Below are 21,589 nucleotides of genomic sequence, written 5' to 3'. Positions count from 1 at the left end.
TGAAGCTTGAATTAATGTTAGACAATCTGGAGAACCTTTAACAACTGTAGTGTCAGTGGTCATTAATATGGTCATCTGTATTTTCCTTTATCGTATGGTTAAGGCTAGTCTTTACTCTGCACTAGTGTGCTCCCTAGCAGTGGGCTGAACAATTCAACTTCACTGTAGTACTGTATCCTAGAAGTAGGCAAAAAAATTTTTTTGGTTCTCTGGAAGTTCCAAAAAATAAATTTTAAGAAGTCATTGACCCAAACCAAATCCAAAAACTTTAGAAGGTCAGCAAATTAAACAAACAAAACAAAAACAAATGTTTCATGTTGCTCAGAGGGATCCCAAACTGATTTTTTCTGGATGGTGATAGTGGCCATCCCTTATAACTTTTAATCATTCAAAGTGGCAATTCATAATGACAATGAATAGTCATTGGGTCAGAGAGAATGCAAGAGTGACTCTGTAGCCTGGTGGTTAGCGCACTTACCCAGTTCCATTCCCCCGGCTTTAGTGACTTTATATTTATGGAACAGCTTCAGCAGGACAGATTAAAAGAAACCTATTGCAGAATATCCCATAGTTGACTGGTTAGAGCATTCTACTGCAATGTGGGAGACCCAAGTTCAAATTCCTTTTCCACATGAGGCAAAAGGGGTAATTGAACCTCAGTCTGCCACATCCCAGCTGAGTGCTATAATTTTTAGCCGAGTGATTAGAAGGAAGATGTGTCCTCCTCCATCATTGCCCAGCATCTGAGTCCTGGAAAAAAATGTGGCCAAACTATTCGGCAATTTCGTATCAAATTCACAGTTAGTTTGGGGTTGCACGTAACTGTATTTTCTGGCAAGCTATTCATCTGAAAAATGTTGCACAACTCTTCTTGTATACCACAAGCATGCCCATCTAAATGTGAGATGAATTGCAACAACAACAAAATTTGGTAGCATGTGACATGGTTGATTGCTTATCAGAGAATAAAAACAGTGTTTGTTAAAGCTTACAAACATGCAGCCAGAAAGGGCCATAGCTGCCATTGTTACAATTAACATATCCAGCTTCATAAAGAAAGGTCTCCAAACAGAGACACACTGATATGAAAAATGAATAATGTTTATCTGAGTGCACAATACCTGTGGAGTGAGTTAGACTCAATGAATCTTTTAGCATAACATCTCTTCCCATAATGCTTTTCACAACATGCACAACATTCACAACAGTGGGTATACAGTAATTTTCAAAATATTAAATCCTGTAATTTTTAATTAGTGTCTTGGCTGTTTTGTCAAATAAAGAATATGGAGCCAATTCTTTTCTAGTTACATGCATCCATATCTCATCTGAAGTCACTGCTCAGGACTTAGCCCATAGCTTTATCTATTTTCTTTATCTCAAAACCATAAGTGTTATTTTCATTTGCAGCAGGCTTTTTTTCCTTCCCCTCTTATACAAAGGGATCAACCTGAGACAATCCTCTGTCTTATCTGTATCCTAAACATAGAATAAGAAAAAAGGTTATACAGCATTTCTGATTGTGTAGTTACATGTATAAATGGTGTAGCTGTACAGCAATGAATGGGCATCTGGTCATTTAAGTTACAGAAAGTTATCTCAAACTCAGAAAATGAGGTGAAAAAGAAACATGCCATTAGCTGTAGAGCATAGCATCAGCAAACCAAACAGGTAATTTTCAGTACTTGTTTACGTGTAAACAAATACCTTAAACAGCAGTCATGGAGCAGGATATTATTTTTCGATGATAAAATGGTATGCGTTAAACACTTAAAGACAGGCATTGACTGGAAAATTTAATTGGGTTTTCCCCCATATAAGATTGTCTTTCGCAAAGAGTCAGTAACTAAGATATTTTTGAACATCATTTGAGTTGCTATGGTCTTGGGACACATCTTAACGCTATTGGCTTTGCAGAAGTGCTCTACTCATCTTTATCATGACATTCTAAATCGTAAAGAAAGGAATTAAACAATAAAAGCCAGTGCTATTTGAAGGTAACCACCTGTAATCAGGCCAAATACTGATAATTATGGCTTCTAACAGGTGTTTTATTACTCTAGTTAAATTGAAGGGGAGTTGTAAAAGGAATGAAAAATATGACTGTTAAAATACCTATCCTCTGGAAATGCCAGGAAAATAAGCTACAGTTAAAAAGGAAGCAATCCTCATAATGAGGGAACTAGGGCATTATGGAAAAAGACAGCTAATTGGCAGGCAAGGTTATACATTTTTACTGGTGATTACATATAAAAGAGAACTTAAGCACAGTTTCAAAATAACAAGTCCTTTAAAACAATTTCAAGGGTGTGTTAGAAAACTGTCACATAAAGATGAGATTAAAGTGGATGATAGCTTCTTGTTTAAAATTCTGCTATTCTGCTTTCTTCCCTGAAGAACCATGACACAAACCTGCACCACTTCCTAACTGAAGTAGTATCTAGATTTGATCAATTATTCTTTTTATGATATATTTGATTTATTACCTAAGTCTACAGAGCTACAGAGGTGCATTCAGAATATATATAGATGCACAATACTCTTGATAGGATCATAAAAAATACATCTGCATAAAACCTTAACACTAACATATTCTGATTTTAATTTTCCCTTGAAACATCAACAGTGAATCATCAAAGTGAGAAATGTCAGGTAATGATCCAATCCTGAAAGTGCTGAGCACCCTACATTTACAATGAAACTTGAAGGCACTTGGCACCCAACAGCTGTTCCTCTTTTCATAATTGGGCCAACAAGGTGAAATACTTTCACTGCAGAAAAATATACAAGGCTGTCAAGGTTCCTTCCCCACTCTGAACTCTAGGGTACAGATGTGAGGACCTGCATGAAAGACCCCCTAAGCTTATTCTTACCAGCTTAGGGTAAAAACTTCCTCAAGGTACAAACTTTGTCTTGTCCTTGAATCCTATGCTGCCACCACCAAGCGTGTTAAACAAAGAACAGGGAAAGAGCCCACTTGGAGACGTCTCCCTCCTCTCCCCCCCCCCCCACCAAATATCCCCCCAAGCCCTACACCCCATTTCCTGGGGAAGGCTTAATAAAAATCCTCACCAATTTGCACAGGTGAACACAGACCCGAAACCTTGGATCTTAAGAACAATGAAAAAGCAATCAGGATCTTAAAAGAAGAATTTTAATTAAAGAAAAAGTAAAAGAATCACCTCTGTAAAATCAGGATGGTAAATACCTTACAGGGTAATCAGATTCAAAACATAGAGATTCCCTCTAGGCAAAACCTTAAGTTACAAAAAGACACAAAAACAGGAATATGCATTCCATTCAGCACAACCCATTTTACCAACCATTTAACAAAAGGAAATTAATGCATTGCTAGCTAGATTACTTACTAACTTAACAGAAGTTCTGAAGAGCATTCCTGACCTGGTCCCGGCAAATGCATCACACAGACAGACCCTTTGTTTCCCCTGCCTCCTCCAGCTTTGAAAGTATCTTGTCTCCTCATTGGTCATTTTGGTCAGGTGCCAGCGAGGTTATCTTAGCTTCTTAACCCTTTACAGGTGAAAGGGTTTTGCCTCTGGCCAGGAGGGATTTTGTACTTCTGTATACAGAAAGGTGGTTACCCTTCCCTTTATATTTATGACAAAGGCCTATGCAGCACTTAAGACCTCAAAATAGGGCTGATGTAGGATTTGAAAGGGCCTTGTGCTGGACCTCTGCCCAGAGGTGGATTTCACCTCTACAGATATCATAGCTGCATTACCGATACCAGATTAAGTGCCATTTAATAAATGCACTATTGATGGTTTACTGCTACTTATTAATAGACCACGGTATGGAAAATTGGGTATAACTAGCTTGTAGACTAAACTACTATAAACCAAATATCAGCTGGAAAAGGTATAGATTTAATTATCATTCATTTTAGTCATAAGCTGATTATTCCAAACATGTGCACATTGAGAACCTGAGCAGTGTAACTGGCATGCTGAGTGTGGATAGTTTATACCTTCCCCTTAACTTAAATCTCAGATATAGGCTAATCATCAAAGTTGTTAGTATATTTCATCATCACTTTCTCATTTACAAAGTCAGACAATGCCTTCTTTGTGATACAACCCCAGTTTGCAGTACAAACAGTAAACTGCTGAAGGACAAGAGCTTCATTGTCTGTGCTGGTACCTCCATCTGCTGTGCAAGACCCAATCCAGTGGCTTCTAGCCAACTCTTCATCTAGCTCTCCCCTCTGTTGTCTCCTAACCCTCCCCCCATGGATGAGCTAAGATTCATCAGACTGGGGCTGGCCTCTGAGGAACTAGGCCAAATCCACCAGTAGAGGCAGTATGTCCATACACCTTTAGACAACTCTGGATTTCAGTCTCTTCCTCTTCTTACCTTCTCCATGTGTCTCATTCCTCAGACATAATGGCAGTGAGTGGGGGAGCGTAAAAGCCAGAAGGTTCTCACAAGCTGCTAGGGATACAGTTTTTACCTGGTAGCGTCACTCCTTGGTTCCCCAGCACTAATCACAGCCCTAGCTAAACTCACTAAATGCGTGTCTAGTCCCCTAAACCTCCCGCTCCATCTCTCTCTTCTCCTTATTTCCATACCCATCCTGGTCACCTGCTTCTACTTCAACTTTTATATGTTTACATGAATTAAATATATGCTTATACATTTGTATTCATATGAACTAGTGAGCATTTAGAAATGAGTGTTATATTTCAGTGGTGGATTAAATAATATCTATAGATTAGAGGTGGACATAATATTTTGGGTGACTAGTTTATTTGCCCCAAAAAATGCAGTTTCTGTCAACCCAAACCTATTTTGAAAGTTGACATGAATTCACTGAATAGTTCTGGTCTAAGAAGTTTTTTTCTTTTATTTCCCCTAACCCCCACATAGAAAGTGGCCTCCTTCCTTACAACCTTTAGTCCAGTGGTTAGAGTACTACCTGAGATGTGAGAGACCCAGGTTCAGATCCCTCTTTGTGCTTGATATGAAGAAGGGATTTAAACTTGGATCTACCAAAGTGCAGAAAATCACTGGATTGTGGAATATGCTGGGGCAGATATCTCAGTCTGTCCTGCTAAAGTTGTTCCATTTTGTATAAATAATCATTAGAGCAGGGACTTGGGTCTAAGTGACTGTCCCAGCCACCAACCTACAGAAAGGTAAGGTTGGTGAGGTAATATCTTGTACTGGACCAAATTATTTTGGTGATAGAGACAAGCTGAGGAAGAGCACTGGATAAACTTTCTCTGTCTTGAAATCTTGTCTCTCACCAACAGACGCTTGTCCAATAAAAGATATACCTCCCCACCTTGTCTCTCTACTATCCTGGGACCAAAAAACATTGCATACCAGGCTCTAGAGTCATTCTTACTCTCTTTCTGTGACCCAATGACTATTCATTGACTATTGAGACTATGAATAGCAAACAGTAGCCAGGGTTAGTATCGGCAAAAGTCTGAGCTAAGTGTTCCTAGCTAGATCATAAAGGGTGTCTATCGGGGATGTCTATTAGCCGCCTTCCTTTTTATTTTTAATATTATTGAGACTGTGATGGTTTTAGAAAGGGAGAAGTATTTTCCCAAAATAAATATTGGGATCAAGCTGTATCAGTCCTCCTTTACTCAGGTGATATAGCTTTGCTGTCTCAACCACCACAGCTCTGGGCTTCAAGCGTATGTTAAAGAATTTTAGATAGTCAGATACTTGTGCTAGCAAAACTACATATAATGGCCAATGGAATAGACATATAGAAGAAATAAAGGGGAGAGCCTATGGAATTGTGCACCTTTGAGCTGGGAGGTGAGATTCCCAGCTAGTTTAGGTGTACTTGTGCTATCCCTGCTTGAACTAGCACACTAAAAATAGAGTGTAACTGGAGTAGCATGGGCTTGGCTTGGGCTAGCCATCTGGGTATGTACTCTGGCAAGTACATATTCAGGCAGCAGCAGCATGTACCCAGGTGGCTAGCCCAAGCCACCACCCATGCTTCCCCGTTTAAAACCCTACTCTTTTGGACGTGGTCCACACTACGAAAGTAAGTTGACCTAAATTACACAACTCCAGCTACATGAATAACATAGCTGGAGTTGCCGTAGCTCAGGTCAACTTACTGAGGTGTCTACACAGTGCTAGGTCAACAATAGAAACTCTCCCATCGACTTATCTTATGCTTCTTGTTCCGGTGGCCTACTGGAGTCGATGGGAGAGCGATCTGTGGTCAGTTTAGCGGGTCTTCACTACACCCACTAAATCAACCTCTGGTGCATTGATCACTGCAGCATCAATCCCCGTTAAGTATAGATATACCCTTTGAGTGCTCCCTTGAGCACAGATCATGTGGGGGTATGCCTAAATGAGCTGGGAATCACACCTCTGAGATCAAATGTAGATGTGAGCTTAAGTTCTATGCAAGCAGTGCTTTGTTTCACTTGTGTTCAAGAAGGCAAAGGAAATTTTTAAATCAAGACTGGATTTTTTTTCTAAAAGAATTAATCCAGAGTCCTATGGCTTGTGTTATAGAAGAGTCAGATCTATGATCACAATGGTACCTGCTAGTTTTATACTCTACAAATTGCACTGGTTCTTAGAGTATGTAGGTCTACAGTTTGTGCCCAAATTTTATATCATGTGGAAATGTGGAGCTAGAAAGATCTTCGGGTGGTAGAGATTGTGCTAAACAAATTTTTCAGGAGAATAGTCTGCCTCTCATACTATATCCCAGCTGTTTTACTTAGGGCAGAGGAAGGGGAATGCATTATTTTGACTAAAGCTCAATGCCTTTATATCAGTTACTGACTGCATATTCAGCATATGCATTTACATTGCCTTCCAACGTTACATCTGGAGGGACAGTTTAACAAATCACAAAGTTTAAAGTTCCCCTGGCTTTTGTAAGTCTGTCATTTGTTCAGTTCCTTGGGCTTCGCGGAACATGACCTGGCTAGGACTGCTGGCAAGAGTGTGACATTTTTTAACTAAGCTCCGGGGGGGGGGGGGGGGGGGGGGGGGGGAAGGGAGGGGGAGATATTTGCAAACTGCATATGAAAGCTGTTTGTGCAACAAATATGTCCCCTTAGCTTTGTCATCTAAAGAATATCGCCAGTTATGAGAAATAGGTGGAAAATTTGAATAGTGTATTGAGGAGGGCCCTTACATCTCTCCATTTTCAAACTATGCAGCTGGCCCATTTGGAAAAGAGGCATGCTTACACTGAGAGACAGAATAGCCTTTGCCCATCTAGGTCTGGCCAGGTTGAAGATTTACCACACTGTCACCTGAGTTAAAAATGGCTAATGCCATTTTTCTTAAATGCCTATTAATCACACTGACTGAAAAACTAGAACATTTGCCAGATAGCAGATATTTTGGTTATACAGGCTGTCACCCTATTTGCCTGGTTAGATGCAAACAAGATAAATGTATGTGAAAGAAAGGTACTTTATGACAAAGGAAACAAATGTATTTCTAACCCTTAATATTTTATGGGTTATGATTTTAAATGCGTAACTGATCATGGGAGAGGGGTCGAGTTTTTGGTGAGTAGAGGGGGGCGGTTTGTATCTTAAAAACTCTGTATTTGTTTTATGTCAATTTTAAAGCTTGTATTTATCTGATTTATTCTATTGCAAGCTATGGCCTAAGGCTAGGATACTATATAAATAACAAAGTGCTTAATAAACTTCCTATTTAAACGATGGATTTGCATTTAAAATTATTCTGGTTGAGAGGTTCTTTTGTTAAGTGGTAGTACAGTGACAGTTGATCCAGGGATATGACTTTTGATTGCTCAGTCAAGTATAGCATGGATTTTTTTTGTCTATATTTGTAGCTCATCAGAAATAACCTTTGTCATAAAAGTGCATATTTATTCTGTACTATTACTGAGTTAATGTGAGATAAGTTTTTAGCTTTTTACAGATGTTTATGAATAACCTATTTGAGAACCAAGTCATTTACTTTTTAAAACTTATGATATAATTCATCTAAACAGGACTGTCTGACATTACATTTTGTACAGTGAAAATGTATAGGCCAGATTTCCAACAGATGTAAAACCACATAGTTCCACTAAAGTCAATAGAGCTGAGGATCCAAAACACTTTTCAGAGCACAATTCTAAATCCCAGCTAGTAACACTGTGCACTATGCCATTGTAACTTATATGGGTCTTTCTACAGCATTTTAATCAGTAATTCTTAACTGTCAAAATAAGATCTGCCGCTACAAATATCTAATGGGAACTGTGTAACTTGCCTTCACAATGGACAGGTAGAATCCCATACTTTCTGTCTCATCAACATTATTTACTAGGTAAAGTATTCACTGTTTGGGCAGGAGGCCCACCATCTGACAGACACTAATGACTACCAACCTAGCAGTTTACTCATTTTTGAGCCATCCTGAGCCATTTACTCAGACATCCATCCTTGAGTGGTGCAGAAGAAAATAATTTATAAGTTCAGAGAACCATACAGCGAGTAAGAAACCTTAAGTTCTCAATCAAGGAAAACAAAAATTCAGCCTTGCCATTGTTTTATAAAATAGAATAAACTACAGTGAGACAAATCAGACCTTGTTAAGTAGACCTTGTGCTGTAAGAAGCTCCAGGGTCTGTGATTGTAAAAGCTGATCACATCAGTATGGCTCTTCCAACACCTCATCCAATTCACTTAAGTAAATTGTCCTAGGAGGATGGGGCATTACAACAAAATTGATCACCTTGTATTAATGGGAACAATTTAGTGGATGCAATCTTTTCTCATGACACTTGAGCAACATGCCTGACGAAGAGCCACCACAGAAAGCTTTCTGCTTTCCACAGAGAAAGTAGAATGGGAGGTTTTTCATTTCTTTTATGTTCACCTCTCAGACTTTGTGATTTAGCCAATATTAGACCAGAAATTGTCCAGAGTCTTTGTAACTACAAAACCAATTATTGTCTTCTTGACGGTGTCTGCACCTCTGCTTCTTACAAAGGCCTATAAAGAAAACCTCTCCATGCATAATGCTGAGCATTTTCTAATTATACTGTACATTTACAAGCTCTGTTTTTGTCAATCTATTGAGTCCAGTGGCCCTGTCTCAACAAACTGACCTAGAAATAACAGCCAACACTGGTTTCTATATATTTCTAAAGCTCTGCATATGGAAGGAGCCAGGTGAATGTGTCATGGAGAAGTCATTAATTTATGAGCTTATGTTCTAAAGAGCTTTAAACTAAGTACAGTTGAAGAGTACAAATTCATATACAGTATATTGCCTAACAGTAAGACACAACAAGTGTCATAATGGTTTTTATCAGAACTCATCTGTTGAAGTGTCTGAAAAAATATATCCTTGATTTGCCAGCTCCGGTTATGGCTGAACAACAAGAGATGCATGTGGCATTATTTGACTGGAGGTGATTCTGTTCTGAAATAGTTACAGATTGATGGTCACTAAGGACGTTAAAGTATCATTTGGATACATACTCCTTTTCTGGAGTATACCTAATGACTTCTGGAGTATACCAACTTGAACTTGGTCAATTAAAATTCTATTTTATCTAAGGCATTAGCTCCAAAAGACTAACTACCATTCTCTCTCTGAACACCCTGCCATGTTTGTAAGTAGAGTTAAGTTTTATATATGCTAAATTGTGTCTTTGGACACATGCACATAACTCTCACTGAACTTAATGGGAAGACTGCACGTATGTATGTAGAAAAAAGTTTATTCCATAAAGATATTTCAGTCTCTCTACTTACAAAAGGGGCTTTACTGATTATAACAAAACATACTAACCCAGTAAATGTCAGGAGGCTTTTCAACAATGGTAACCTAGGGAATGTGATCAGCTATACTAAATGAGTCTATGACTAACTAATGTGAAGGGAAGGCACAATTAATGTTAAATAACCCATACACATGTATCATCATCTTGTGTTTTTTTATATAAAAAGAGATAGAGGGTTAGCAGTAAGGAGAAAATAAGAACAAAGTTTCCCCATCTCTAATAAGAATAAGATTACCTAGAATGTAGTCCCTCTGGATGGGATCCACAAAGGGACATAGATGTTACAATGCTGAGCATTGTCTCACCTGATTTTTAGGTGATGAGGGCGGGGTAGGAAATCAAACAGGAAAAACACTGCAATCCACAAAGCTGAGTTAGTGCCTAGGTTCCCTATACAATGAATGGGGAGAGACAGGTGCTTTAAAATGCAATCCACAACAGCCAGTATACTAGTCAGGGAGCTGCCTAAGGTAGTCAATGAGTGAGGCTGATGACAGGGGTGTATGCTAAACCCTACTAGTCATCCAGAGATTGGTGCCTAAGTCCAGGATGCAGGAAAGCATCTCTCTCTCTCTCTTTAGCAATCCATGAACTCGCTGCCTGGAGTCAGGTGGCTAAGGTGCCTAAGCTGCTTTTTGAGGGAATGAGTTAGGCAGCTGCCTTGCTCCACACAACTACTGAGCTATGGGATATTCAGATGATGGGATGCCTAAGTCTCTCTTGTTGAGGCTTTTCCACTGTGGGTAATGCTTAAGCATGGTCTACACTACATGGTTAGGTTGGCATAAGCTGCATTGCATTGACCTAGCTGTGGCAGTGTCTTTGCTTAAATTTGGCTCCCCTCAATATAAGCACCTCTCTATGCTGATTTAGTAATACTACCTCCCCAAGTGGCTTTGAGTCACAGTCAATGTAATTAGGTCAACGCAGTGTCAGTGCAGACACTGTTTCTTACATCAACTGTTTAGGAGCAGTCCCACAGTACCCCCCACAGACAATACAATTGATACAATGACGCACGCCACCGACAGAAGGAGCCAAGTGTGCACACACAAGCAATTTTATAACTGGTGGCTGTATGCCGACATAAGTTGCATTGACATAATTTTGTACTGTAGAGATGGCCTCAGTCACCAGGACAGACTGAGAGTGAGAGAATTGGAGTGGAGAAGCAGTGAGTAGTGAAGGAAAAATGAGACAGAAAACATATCAACATAGCGGGAAAGTAATGGTAAGACCTGATCAATGGGTGGGTGGAAGATTGGGAGCCAAGGGAGGGGCAGGCAAGCTGAGAAGTTATCTTGACAAATGGTCAATAAATCAGACAGAAAAAAGAGCAAAGCAGCTGTGCAGATTATGTACAAGGAAATGAGGGGAAATGTACAAGTTAATGGGGGAATCAATAAGTGGATGAAACAAATTCACCTTGGTCAGTGAGTCACAACCACAAGATACATTTAGATCCTGAACTCTCTCAAATAGCGATGAGGCATCCTCTCTCCCCAAAAACTGTGGGGAAAGGTTAACACAATAAAAAAGGAATATTCTGCCTTGGTTCCAATATATTCTAAGCAGCTTACCCGTATAAGCCCCTTTGTGTTTTATTTTAGACAATTTAATAGCATTGTTAGAGCCTTCCTGTGGGGCTTAGGCCAGGGCCCACAACTATAATTTAAAAAACTCCAACTTCCTACAGGCAAGGAGAAGGGTTGGGATGGCAGACCTGTAAGATTACAGTTTTGCTTTTATGTCACAGATGTCAAACCTGTTCCAGCATGCTAATGCCCTTATGACTACATGGGTGGAAACTGAATGTGCATTAATGCACACAATATCTCTTGTGGATCTCCTCAGTTCCTCTCTCGGGAAAAAAGAAGAAAAAAAGATGCCTATAGTAGTGGCTGCATGAAGACTCTGGGCTATATTAGCTAAGAGGTAACAATTTTCATCACTACTGTCATACAAAAGCACCTATCTGGTGCAACCCAGACTTTCAAACCGGGAACAGACTTGTAATTTCAAAAAAACTGGTTGAGCAGGGGCATCATGTGTTTTTTCCAATTCACCAGTGATGAGGGCTCTGTCTTTTTTCTAATGCTAAATCAATGTGATAATCTGTCATACCCAGCAGAGTGGCAGTACTTACAACTAGGAGACTCACAAACATATTAACTTGGCCAGCACACCCTAGGACTGCCAGAGGCCCCAGAACTAGTGGGAGTTTCATAAATGACCCTGACTCATGCCCACTATCTTTAGTACATTAATGAAGAGGAATTCCATGAGACTGGAGTTCTTCATGAAAGTATGGGAAGAGGATTTATCATAGTTCTTAAAAGAAACCTAGTTGCAGAGCATATTAGGTTACCTTACAAATGCTTCTGCAAATGTCAGGCTATGTTTGATACAACAAAAGATTTTATTCAAAGTCTACTGGACACTGCAGAGGTTCCACAGGGCCTGATGCTTGTTGGCCCAGATACAAAGAAAAAGGAACCATAATGCATGTGTTATGGCACTCTCCAAACAGCCAGACAGCTGTGAAAAGAGGTGGACACAAGAATTAAAATAGTGCTTGGCACTGCAGCCAAAATTTATATCTTAAGGTATTTACCTGTTAAGTTGGGTTTAATTCTGCCACAAAGACTTTGGCTCTTGTGGGCTGTAATGATCACCAAGTTCCTCATTTTATAAAAAATACAAGAGTTTGTTTATGCTCAGAATACAGCAGTGGTATTCAGACCTTTCTGATTTAGGCCGCCAAAGAAAGAATAGCTTATCACTGCAGAGAACAATTATATGAATTCAGAGAAATTTGGGCCCGATTACTAGATACATTAGATTAAAAAAATTGAGGTGCCTCAAAGAATGCCACACACCCATTCCCCTATCCTCCCCCGCCCCCCACAGCAGTTCCCTTTTCCCCCTAGTAATGTATGTCTTCTATTTTATTACTTTTACCCCCAACCTAACACAACTATGTAGTATTGCCTGGCTTGTATTGCTTAGTTTTGCAGCTTTCTATCTCAGGGTGATTTTTTTTAAAACCTACGTTAAAACTTTTCCTTTTCTTTAGCAACCGAGCAGTGTATTCCACTTAGATTCCAAGCCTTCCCATTTTGAGATCCAGTTGTTCACCCTTTGCAGAAGGCCAGCAGAAGATCCTACTTATATTCCACTTTGACATAAGACCTCAGTGATACAGACTTTGTATTGGCCTTCTGTATAAGGGGTAAAATTTCACCATACTAAACTAGCAGAGGAGACTTTGGGGAAGAAGGAGAAGGATTCCTGCTGTTTAGAAGTCGGCTTCCAGGAGTTAAAAAAAAATCAACTTGCAATCAATTAAAATAGGATGCAGCAGATTTCTGTCATTTATTATAAAATAGCCCAATTTCTGAGGTAAGATGGGGTGTGATTCTTCCCTGCCCTAGCCTGCTGCAGACTAAAGCTGTCCATATTGACCCTGCTGACACACATTAATGAACAGTTAATATGTTTTGAGGAGTCCCATTTCAAAGAAAACTTGATCGAAGCACACTAACACACCATTAGTGTGCATCAGCAGGGTTCAGACAGACAGTTAGCCTGGGGAACACTAGGTCAGGGCAGTTTCACACCCCAGCCTACTGAAAACAAAATGCTTGTAGAAGCAGCTCAGCTATAGCATTTTAAGTATAGATGCTACCTATGACAATGGGAGGAATTCTCCTCTTGGCATAGGTAATCCTCCTCCTCAAGATGCAGTAGCTAGGTCAACAGAAGAATCTTCTTTCCACCTAACGCTGTCTATATGGGGACTTAGATTGGCTTAACTATGCCACTCAGGGTATGGATTTTTCATACCCCCAAGTGACGTAGTTACGTCAACCTAATTTCTAACGTAGACTAGACAAGTCTAGCATAGACTAAGGGCTACATGACCACAGTAAATCTGTCTAAGTTACACAACTTCAGTTATGTGAATAACGTAACTGAAGTCGATGTAGTTAAATCCACTTACCGCAGTGAATACACTGCACTGCGACGACAGGAGAGCATCTCCCGTTGATTTCCCTTATGCTTCTCGGGGAGGTGGAGACCCGCTAAATCGACACTGCATCGATTGCAGCAGTGCCGATCTACTGGTAAGTGTAGACATGCCCTGGAACACCAACAGTTCTTAAAGTTCAAATTCTCTTCATTTTTATGCTTATTGTCTTAAACACATTTCTTTTCAACCATTACTGTCTTGTAGCATCATAGCAGCAGAGGAGCTATCTACAGTGACATCTGCTACACCTACCTCTATTTGCTGTACTTTCCCTGACATCCCTCTTGAGTTAATTCAAAAGGGATTCTGGGACCCGAAGGTAAGGTGTGACCAAGACCCCAGTTACAATTACAGTGTTAAGTTAGAAGTGATTCAGAGTTCTATTCGTACAATACAAATCTACCTTTCTGGCTACTTTAGTTGACTAGTCATGCAGTCTCTCTTATCTAAGTACCGCCTAGTTGAGACCATAGCAGTTTTTCAGTGTGACAATTTTGTACTCAATACAAGAGAGAGAGGCTGAGGTTTCAGCCAGTGGTATTAACTAAATTTAACCAGTGCGTGAGCTTTAAAAAACATCTGTATGCTCTTGGGGCTGCTTCTTGTTCAGCATTCACTTGTACAATAGAGCCCACTGCATCATCTGCAACAGAAAAATCATGCACGGGGAGAAATTGTCACTGAACAGACATGGGAAGAAATTGTCACTGAACAGACAAAAGAGGCAGAATCTTGTTTGGAGGTCATCCGAAGTGTGCATGCTCAAGTATCCTATTCATGCATGCTCTCTCAGGCCCTAGTTCAGTAATGTACTTAATGTGCCTAATTTTAAACATGTGAGTATTTCACACTCAGTCAACTGCATGAAATTCCACTTAATCTATGTTAGAAGGATGAAACACTGAACTGAGCCCGTCAGGATTTGACCCTGAGGTTCCAGGGAGTGTAAGTAGTTGAAAGGTAAATGAAAAGCAATAAAAATAAGATCGCATGAGTAGATTTAGGTGCGTGACTCACTAACACTTATGGAAGTCACACAGCTAAATCCACACACAGCAGCTGGAAATATTAACATTAAATAAAGCTGAATGTCATATGCAGAAGACAGGAAAAAATGAAGTGATTAATTTTACATTCTCCTCAGACAGTGGAGCCTCAGAATTGCAATTCAAACATATACACCAGTGTTTAATGCATGTAGCTGTACAGCATCCTTTGTTTCAATATTCTCAAACAATTATTCAAATATTTTTCTTAAATTTACTTATTTTATGCAGCTATGACAGGTTTGCCCTGTTTGACTTTACCAAGTGATACAATATGTCTCAAAGCACTTAACAGGGTTAGAAGGTTAATGCAATAATTGGCATACACTACTAACAGTATACACTCAAGTTAATGCTGTAGCAGTAGAGTAAAATAAAATAATTCAAGGTAAAATTTACTGATGAAAAATACTGTAGTTAAGTCTGGTGTGGCACACAAATTAAAAGGGTTAAGTCTGGACCTTTCTGTAGATCCTGCAGGCTTCTATGCACCAGTTGTTTTCTCATTTTATTTTGCTAAATATTCCTGTCAATGTACTCCATTAACATGGGATTCTGAGAAAACTCCATCATGTTGAAAGACTTCATGTTTCATTTCCTTTTTTGCTTATAAACTTTATCAGGCACACTGATTATTTCCATGGCATTCAGAACTGCACAAAGGACACCGTTTTTTCATGTCTAATATCTCCTTTTTGTCTCGCTGTGCCTAAGACACCTGCAAGTATTTTAAGTCTCCTTTCAATGGATTTCTAAAGATAATATAGTGAGTTAAACTTAAGCTGCATTTCTCAAGAGACAGAGAGAAAATAAAAGTCATTACTTCAAACAGACCCATCAAGTAAACAAAATGGGGGGTAGGATAGATCTAATCCCCTAATTTCTAACATTTCCTGGGTTGTCCAGGTCCTTAAATTGAGATCTGCTTTCTGACAAATAAAACATTTCCTTTGGTAGATTATATACTGGTTGAATGGAAGCAGAAGTAGCAACAATTAATTACCTATGGCCCTTGTAAGCACCTGATGCCACCGTCTTCCCTCCCCATTTTCCCAACCAGTGTCATGAAAAAACCATAACTTTACATGAGATTATTGATGGCTCTTCCACAAGGCACATCCCAGACATCCAAACAACAGTGGCCCGTTGTGTGGCTTTTTAGGTCACTATTGACTTCCCAACATTTGTCCACAGCTTTGAACAGTCAACTGCAGATTGAGACGTTCTGATCCAGAACTAGATTCAATTTTCTCTTTTTGTCTTAATCAGGGTTCATTTATAAATCAAATTTTAATCATGATTTAAATCATGAAGCAGTAAATCTTGATTTAAATAACTGATTTAAAACTTGTTTTGCATTTGCACTTTAGTTATTTTCCTAAAGAAAGGTTGATTCTCATTGATTGGTAACTACTAAAATGTATTGATTTGCAATTAAATATAGCCTTTACCCTAAATTTGGTGATGCTTTTTGCTAACCAAGATACACTATATCAACACATATTTAAACAACAACATACATTTATTCAGATTTTTAATTTGTATTGTTAGAAAATGGTGAATGATTATTTCTTATTTACTAGATGATTAATTTTTTATGTGTGATTTGAGTCAGGCTCCATTTGGACAGGTATTCAAATTCAATAAATAATGCACAATAAGCAACATTTTGAAGACATTTTGTTAAATAAAAGTACCTTAAGTGTTCTGAATACATAAGAAAAAAATATATCAAAAGGTTTATCAAAACATGTTTTGCATTTAAAACTAATTTATTAAATAAAGGAAGTATCTGTAATTATTCAGTTGAACTGATGGTTTCTGGTCATCCTTTTTTTCAAGATTTTAGAACTAGTAGATCTCATCCTCTCACACCTAGTTTCCATTCATTGACTGGAAGAGAAAAAACAAGCTTTCCTACATTTTCAACTCCCAATTGGTTTTTAGCTTTTAATGAACTAATCACTGAACTGAACTAGTTGAACAAACTGAAATGAAGAAAATATTCTCTCTGCATCTGCAGAAGAGGCTACTGTTGTCAAAAGCTAGTTTAGCACCATCTTTAAAATGTGGAAACGTGCTGCTTAATATTTTTTTTAATTTGATTAAAATTATTTTAATAGATTATAAATTTAAGCCTTAACATAGATAGTCAATTTCAAATTTAATTTTAAATAGGTTTATTGTCAAAAATGTATTTATTTTAGATCTAAAATATCTGATTTAAACAAAAAGAGACTGATTTTTTTATCCAACGTGGTCTTAAAGTATTTGGCTTTGATTTTATCTATGTTTTGAATTTCAGAAGGGGCTGCAGTGCTTAGGCTGTCCATTGTGGATAGTGTTGTACATTCCAGCACAGACATCTCATTAAAAGTTCTGAGCACCCATAGCTCATATCTGTGTGGAGCAGCTGTCATCTTGTATGGATGTGCCGGTAGCTGATGAAATCAAAGGTGTTATCTTCCAGGAGTTTCTAGACCTCCTTGTTGTGGAGAAAAGCTTGAAGACACAAACCCCTGAAGGTTCAAAAATCAGAAGACAAAGAAGAATCCAACATTTACTATTTTTTAAAAACTCATTACTTTAGGGGACCTGATTCATGAATTTTGGTCAGCAATATTGGTTATGTAATCTTTATATAAAAATAGTTCAGCTAAATATAAGCTCTTTTTGCTCTATTACAAAGGATAATACACCACTGACTTCAATGGGAGCTGGGGCGGAAGGGAATCGTCCACAATCACACCTTTTTTCCAACTGGGTTGGGTGAAACTCTGCCTCATCTTGTGATCTAATCGATTGTGTCCTCCTGACAAACACAGAGGCAGCATGGTAGACAGGGGGCTGAACATCTTTTAGTATTAGATATCAGTCTCTACAGACAACAGCTGGATCTGCCATTGGGCTGTACTTGATATAGCAGCAATGACTTCCTTTACTGTTCTCTTTCCCACAGTACTATTGCTTTTTAAGTAGGACAAGCAAACTTTGTCAGAGGGAAAAAAAAGAAAGAAACCCCACTTCACATGAACCTTAACCCATCTCTAGCACAAATTTAAGATCCTGAAATGTTTAGATCTGTTCACGCTCCCCCAACTTCTCAATCACAGTTCCAAAAGCTGTTCTCATACTATTTTCTACTATGACCAGGAGCAAAAGTTTGTTTGCTCAAGATTTCTAGGCCAATGTTGCAGATTCAGGAAATAACATTTGAATAAGTGTCAGTCGGGCATGCATACTTTTGGTTGACTATCTGTTTTGAACCTAAAACTTGTAAAGGTCATGGTCTGCTAATCCAGAATGCTAGTTTACAATATAATTAACATATTTTCAAGTTCCAGTTCCTTTACACTCATAGCACTGTCTTATGGATGAAATCATCAGGAAATTTACATATTATTACTTTTTCTCATAATTGGCTGAATTATCTATGTTTCCTTAGGAAACAGAGTTTTATTCATTAGTATCAGTAAGATGAGGGGACACAGATGTGCCAAAAATAATTCGAAGTCCACCATCTCCAGTAGTCAAAGGGACAGTTTGGCCCTTCTGAAAATTGAAGGAATGATAAAATTAATATCCATTTCAGATGCCCCCCCCCTCACCTACGCAGAATAACAGATTCTCTTTATTATACCTTTTTCCCTCCAGGGGCTGCTGAGGTGCCAAAAGAGAGGGCAGCTCTCTCACCACCAGAGCAGGCAGCTGAAGAGAGGGAGGCCTTGGTCTCCCAACTTTGACAAAGGTTCTGGTGCCCTTGCAACAGATCCCAGAAAGCAATTTGTCCCCCAACTTAAACTTGCATCTAACACAAAACATTATCTGGGGCCTCATGTTTTTATATCAGTTACCTAACTATCACACAGTCCATGCTTCTGGGGAGGTATTCTCCCTTACCACTACTGATACTCACAACACATTGGTTATTTTTATATATTCAGAGCTATATCAGAAGGCAATGTGGACAGAGAGGGCACAATAGCCTTGCTTGGGTTCAAGAAAAGGCCTAATCTGGCTCACAGAACCTTTATTGCTCATGGTAATTGTCAAAGATCTAGTCCTCTGGGGAACTCACCAGACTGCTGTGAGGGAACAAGCTGCTTTAAGCCTCCATGTTCTGAAGAGTCCAGATACCACCTGTCTCTGTAGCATAAACACATTTTCTCCCAGAACCGCAGCTGTGTGGGTGTTCTGGGTCCACAGTTTACCTCTTCAGAGACATGTGGTAGGTGTAACACACAGACAGATTGCACATTATTCTCAGTCACCATTGCTCATTCTTTAATAGTACAAGTAATGCTCATCTCTATAGGAAAATAAACCCTACACACATTTCCCTGCCTCAGTTTCCTCACCATTCTGAAACATTCTTTGGGCTGGGACTGGGTCTTCCAGCAACATCCAGGACTCTTCTCACAGCTTGACTTTTAAACCATGGAGCTTCTCTCCATCTCTAGGTCAACTTGCTTTTTCTCTGACCTAAGTTGCTCCCGTAGCTATGTCCCCCTCCTATTAGAAAAACATGTCCGACTACTCTTCTTTCTTCCTCCCTAAAGCTTCCCATCTTTCTCTTTGAGTCCCTCAAGTTTATATGTCCAACACTCAACACATGGTTCCTCTGTTCTGCTGGCAGTGTTTTTCCTTTCTGCACTTCACCACCCCCTACAAACAAGCTGGAGGCACTGTTCCCTCTAAGCTATGCATGTGTGTGCGTGCACACAGATCCTAAACCCCATGCACATGGCGAAACACCGTGCGCACAAAAATTTGCACAGAAGAAATTTTTTGCACACATGACCTGTCAAAAATTAGAGGGAACAGACTGGAGGAAGTATCTTATCCCAGTTCTAGTCATCCCTCCTTAGCATACATATTGGCTGGTCAGAGTACAGTCATTTTATCTTGTCTGGGACATTTGTGCTTTCAGCCTTATCAGCAATGGGGGATATTTATACACACAGAGGCATTCCATGATACACAAGAACAACTTCATACAGCTCAGTGGTTTGAGCATTGGCCTGCTAAACCCAGGGTTGTGAGTTCAATCCTTGAGGGGGCCATTTAGGGATATGGGGCAAAAATTGGGGATTGGTCCTGCTTTGAGCAGGGGGTTGGACTAGATGACCTCTTGAGGTCCCTTCCAACCCTAACCTTCTATGATTCTAATATCAACCAGAATTCATAAGTTGTGCAGACAGATTCACCTCCTTGTCACAATGATGTGCAAGATTGAGAGAATCCAGGCTTGGCTCTCAGAACCCAGGCTGAGTTTGTAGGGCTGGTAGTTAAAAGCAGCATCTTTTTACTTTTATCTTTGCAAGTGAGCTGGTTTAAAGGAGGATTTGGGTCATTTGGATGAAATCATTTCAAGTCAAAATGATTTGCTCCATTTTAGATGTGGGAGGTTAATTGTATACTGTAAAATTAAAACAAAATAGCACCATCTAGACTGCTACTATTTTGTTCTTCTTGTATCAAACATGGCTTTAATTCTCAGTTCCTCCATTCCTGTACTTATAAAAGGAAAGGAGGAAGTAGGTGAATGTGGCTGTGACAACTCAGGGAAACTGCACCTGTATTTTTCCTTAGTGGTCCAACAAGTACACCCACTGTCAGGCTTCCAACTTCCCTGGCCATCACCTCTTTTGGGTGGAGGCATTGGTCAGAAGGGAGTGAGACATGAGTATCTCCAGGTTGAACATTTCCCTTCCTTCACTGTGTTATTCCCAAGAGAGACAGGCTGCCCAATCAGGCCTGCTTGCTTTCTCTTCAGAGACTGTTAATAGTGTGACTGCCTAGAATTATAGTTACCACAGCTCTTTTTATGTAAACCTGTTTTATTATTAAGACTTGAAATACAATAAGAGAATCTACATCACAGGGTATTAAGCTGACCAGTGTTCACCCCAACCCTCCTCTGGCAGAAGCAGTCCTTCTAAACCACATCCAAGAGGTTTCCTTGTGGTTTTAAATTCATCACCGTTTCAGCTCAGAACACACAAAGTCATACAGGGTCTCAATAGGTCCAGTCCTTCCAACTCTATCCCGAGAATTGGGGCCCTCCATGGACTAGTTGTCCTGTCCATTTGCTGAAATGAGAAGAAGGCCCTGAGTCTGTTTAGAAATAGGCTATTGATCCAAAAAGCCTTCCTTTGTCTGTTGGTCCCTCGACAATCCAGTTTGAACAAGTCTATGCAAACCTCACCAGGGGGGTGGCTTCAAAGTGTCTGATATCAGAGGAATTACATTGGCATCCCCCTCCTCCTAGAGGAATTATGCACAATTCCACAGTAACACATACACAACTCCATTTATAATACTATACAATAATACTTTTGATACCTTTGGGTATTATATTATTAATTCAATAAGGTTTAACTTAATTCAATGAAGTTTATTTTAAATTCCATGAGCATTCTCCACAACGTTGCAGGATATTTTCAGTTTGTCACAATGGCTTTAGGCCTCCTTTGGATGACTCCTATTCTGGGGCAGCTAGGGAACCTGCTGTGCCTTGCACCCTGCTTCCCAAGCCCACAGGTGTAGCTCCATGTACTCAGGCCAAGCCTAACCCTGCTTCCAGCATACTCTCTACATGGGGGGATGGGAGAAGGTCCATAGTCCTTAAACTAGCTCTATCCAGTGAGGAAGTCCCCTGCACAGGGGAATAGCATCAGGTGCAGTTTCTGCCCTTTTAAAGACCCTTTTATGCTAATAGAGTGACATAAAAGGGAC

The 21,589-nt window shown here is 39.5% G+C and overlaps 1 long non-coding RNA gene across 1 annotated transcript in view; it reads right to left on the bottom strand.

Moving 5' to 3' along the window:
- Positions 1–330: 330 nt before the first annotated feature.
- Positions 331–21,589, bottom strand: part of LOC122461496 — a 47,460-nt gene continuing 26,201 nt past the window's right edge. The window contains exon 3 of the long non-coding RNA XR_006283427.1: positions 331–1,479. This is a non-coding gene — a long non-coding RNA (uncharacterized LOC122461496). The remainder of the gene's footprint in view (positions 1,480–21,589) is intronic.

This window comes from Chelonia mydas, chromosome 8 (genome assembly GCF_015237465.2).
Source record: "Chelonia mydas isolate rCheMyd1 chromosome 8, rCheMyd1.pri.v2, whole genome shotgun sequence".
Lineage (NCBI taxonomy): Eukaryota > Metazoa > Chordata > Testudines > Cheloniidae > Chelonia > Chelonia mydas.
This window is presented reverse-complemented; position numbering and strand designations above follow the sequence as displayed.